This window comes from Myotis davidii, unplaced genomic scaffold (assembly GCF_000327345.1).
Source record: "Myotis davidii unplaced genomic scaffold, ASM32734v1 scaffold9, whole genome shotgun sequence".
Lineage (NCBI taxonomy): Eukaryota > Metazoa > Chordata > Mammalia > Chiroptera > Vespertilionidae > Myotis > Myotis davidii.
Genome location: NW_006299435.1, coordinates 1,541,330 through 1,545,088, shown reverse-complemented (window position 1 = coordinate 1,545,088; position 3,759 = coordinate 1,541,330). Strand labels below are relative to the sequence as shown.

Here is a 3,759-nt window from a genome sequence, read left to right as displayed (position 1 = left end):
GTATTTATACATGTTATGTATTTATACGTTCTACCAGTCTAGTAGAGCGTGGGACACGTATTTAATACGTCTTTTATAGACTAGTGGTAGAATGCGGGTAACGTATAAATACGTAAACTAAAGTTATCGTAATTTTACTGCGCAAAAAATTAGCAAAAATGGCCCGCGCCACCTGTTAGGGCGTGATGAAAACTACCCGCAAACAATGTGTTAATTTTACAGAGGAATAAGGGAAGCGTACTTCCTTTTCAATATGAAAACCTTTTAAATATATGGAGACTACTATTCTGCATAGAAAATGACTTCTTGACTCTTTATTTTATTATCTGGGACCTTTAAGATTTGTTAAATTCTCCAAAGGTGACACCCAGAATTAATTGCTTTAGATGTGATCTAAGTGATCTTGGAAATCTACATATATAGTTATTTTTGGTAATCGGGAAGCTTGTTTTTGTATAACCATCTTTTTCCAAAATGGATTTAAGGTAGTAACTGAACACTTAATTATAAATGACTAGTTAACATTTTTAGCTGTTATATCAGCGTTTTAGAATGAACCTTTATTCAAAATTTTATAACTCTAGATCTTTTTTATACATATGAAAAAATGTTTGGTAAACTAGCTTCTAAATTAATTTTTTATCCTATATGTTGAAAAACATAAGAAATAATATCCAGTAGGTCAAACATAATTAGTTCTATGATTAACAGTTAACATGCCAACATATCCTCAAAATGTATATATTTTAAATAGGGTCTGTAGCTAAGATTAGACCCTGCAAAGAAATGTATTCTTTAATAATTTCTTGAACAGCTGAACCCAAGTGAGTACATTTCACGACAGATATTTAGGTATAACAAATGAATATTTAATTCCAGTGATTTATATTTAAAGATTTTAAAAATAAATATTACGTAGTATACCATGTTTTATAATTTGTTTTATAATTTTAGAGTTCATAGAAGCCAGAAATATATTCATTGTGCTAACTATATGTTAAAGACCTGATAAACACTTTGAATTGACCAGGTTCTCAGGGTATATAAAGGGGCAGTCTTTTACTTAGGAATTTCTGGTACCAGAGATTGAATAGAAAACACAGCATTGAGAAATGTTATAAGAAAAAAGTTTTTACATAGGACTTAGGTAGGGAGGTTGGTCTAAGAAGATCAGTGGTGATTTAATAGATGAGGTAAAAGAGGATCTGGTCCATAAAGGATCAGAAAAGGTTTTATTTTTGTTGTTCTTGTTGTTGTTGTTAATCTTCATCCGAGGATATTTTCCCACTTATTTTTAGAGAGAGTGGAAGGGACGGGAGAGACAGAGAGAGAGACACATCAATTGGTTGCCTCCAGCATGCACCCCAACCAGGGCTGAGGATCAGCCTTGACCGAAATTGAACCCTGGACAGTCTACGGGCTGATTGCTCTATCTACTGAGCCAAACCATCTAGGGCAAGAAAAGGTTCTACTTTTAACTGGAGGTTATGATCTGAGTCTAGAGATAAATGATATATAGGGGCAGCTTAGAATCTTACAAGATTGAATTTGTGCTTGTATGTTCTCCACTTACATGTGACAGGGCCTAAAATAGAACAGCTGCTGCTGTCACTGAATGTGCAGAGAAATATGGGATTGTCTTAAGCTCTCGTTAGCAAAAGTTCAGATTTCCACATTGTAATGTCAGTGAGGTAAGAGCACAAGTAGGACAGAGAGCTCATGGCATATACTTAATAAATTATTTTTGATGGATGAATAAATGAATGAGTAAAGTCTTTTTAATTGTGCCCAAAATATAATTTAGTCACTCAATAAATATTGGTACCAACAATCTAAATATCCTAAATAACCTGGGTTATAGGTAGCAACAGTTCTCAAAGTATTGTTATGGACCCTGTGGAATTCCAAGACTTGAGGGGTCCTCAGGTCAAAACTAGTTTTGTAATAATACTAAGACATTACTGTAACTACTTTTACTCTTACTCTCATAAATGTACAGTAGACTTCTCTGGGATCTACATGACGTGATCATTTTTTTAAAAAAAGTTATTCTACATGTAATGGGCTTATTGTTTTAATGAAATAATAGTTTTTAAATATCTTAATTTTCATTTCTAGTATAATAAGTATCAGTAAACATAAACCACATAACAAAAACTCTTTAGAGAGTTCAGTAGTTTTTAAGACCATAAAGAGGTCCTGAGACCAAAAGTTTGAGAAAGCTATTTCTTTTAGAGGTACAAGAGATAGGAATATTTGTATGTTGCTTCAGAAAGGAGTCAGTAATATGATTGCATACACTGTCCTGTGTTATGATATTTCCCAGAAAACCCTCATATCTTCATGTAAGTGATCAGACTCCAGAAATTATTGAAGCACATAGATGTGTGTAAAGGAAATTCATGAAGGGATTAAGCTCAGAATTCAAAGGAAAGATGAAAAATTCTGCCTGTAGTTCTAATTATTTTCAACCTTATTTGAACCTGTGGAGCTTTATAAAATAGACTAATGTTCTGGCTACACTCCATTTCCACTGAACCAGAATCTGGAGAAGTAGGGCCTAGGGATTTTTTAAAGTTCCGTGTGTGGTTCTGATGCATAGCTAGTCTTAAACTGTTACTGTAGTATAACTGGAAATGTGAAAGGATCTTCATAGAGGTACTAATTGAAGTATTGAGAATGAAGGTGCTCTGGAAAGACAGAAGAGAACGTTCTAGAGCAGTGGTTCTCAACCTTCTGGCCCTTTAAATACAGTTCCTCATGTTGTGACCCAACCATAAAATTATTTTCGTTGCTACTTCATAACTGTAATGTTGCTACTGTTATGAATTGTAATGTAAATATCTGATATGCAGGATGGCCTTAGGTGACCCCTGTGAAAGGGTCGTTCGACCGCCAAAGGGGTTGCGACCCACAGGTTGAGAAATGCTGTTCTAGAGGGACTAATAGATTAAAACTTAGAAAAGACTATTGCATTAGATCAGCGGTTCTCAACCTGTGGGTTGCAACCCCTTTGGGGGTTGAACTACCCTTTCACAGGGGTCGCCTAAGACCATCGGAAAACACATATATAATTACATATTGTTTTTGTGATTAATCACCATGCTTTAATTATGTTCAATTTGTAACAATGAAAATACATCCTGCATATCAGATATTTACATTACAATTCATAACAGTAGCAAAATTACAGCTATGAAGTAGCAACGAAAATAATTTTATGGTTGGGGGTCACCACAACATGAGGAACTGTATTAAAGGGTCATGGCATTAAGAAGGTTTAGAACCACTGCATTAAATGATGTCTTTAGTACTTCATTGTGCTTTTCAGAATATAAGGCAGTTACAGAGAGTAAGAAGGGAGAGAATTAGGGCAGTATGTATAGGTCTTTATGAAACACTAGTGGCCCAGTGCATGGATTCATGCATATTGAAAGGAAATTAATTAGAAGAAAGATTTGTGCGGTAATAAATTACATCAAAATAGTATATATAATATCTACCTAAATAAAAGACAAAGATGCTAATTGACCGTTCCTTCACTACCCCCCAAGCCATGCCCACCAGCCAATCAGAGCGACTATATGCAAATTAACCCAACCAAGATGGCGGCCGGCAGCCATGGAGCTGGAGCAAGCAGGAGGCTTGGTTGCCTGGGTGATGGAGGAAGCCAAGCTTTCCCCCTGCTCTGAGCCAGCTGTGGCCTCTGCTCATGGCAACAAAGTTTCAATTATAGAAGACAAATGAATCCCAGATACA

The 3,759-nt window shown here is 35.4% G+C and overlaps 1 protein-coding gene across 1 annotated transcript in view; it reads left to right on the top strand.

Moving 5' to 3' along the window:
- The window catches only part of FYTTD1 (forty-two-three domain containing 1), a 53,409-nt gene that overhangs the window by 8,423 nt on the left and 41,227 nt on the right, over positions 1-3,759 (top strand). The window lies entirely within an intron of this gene.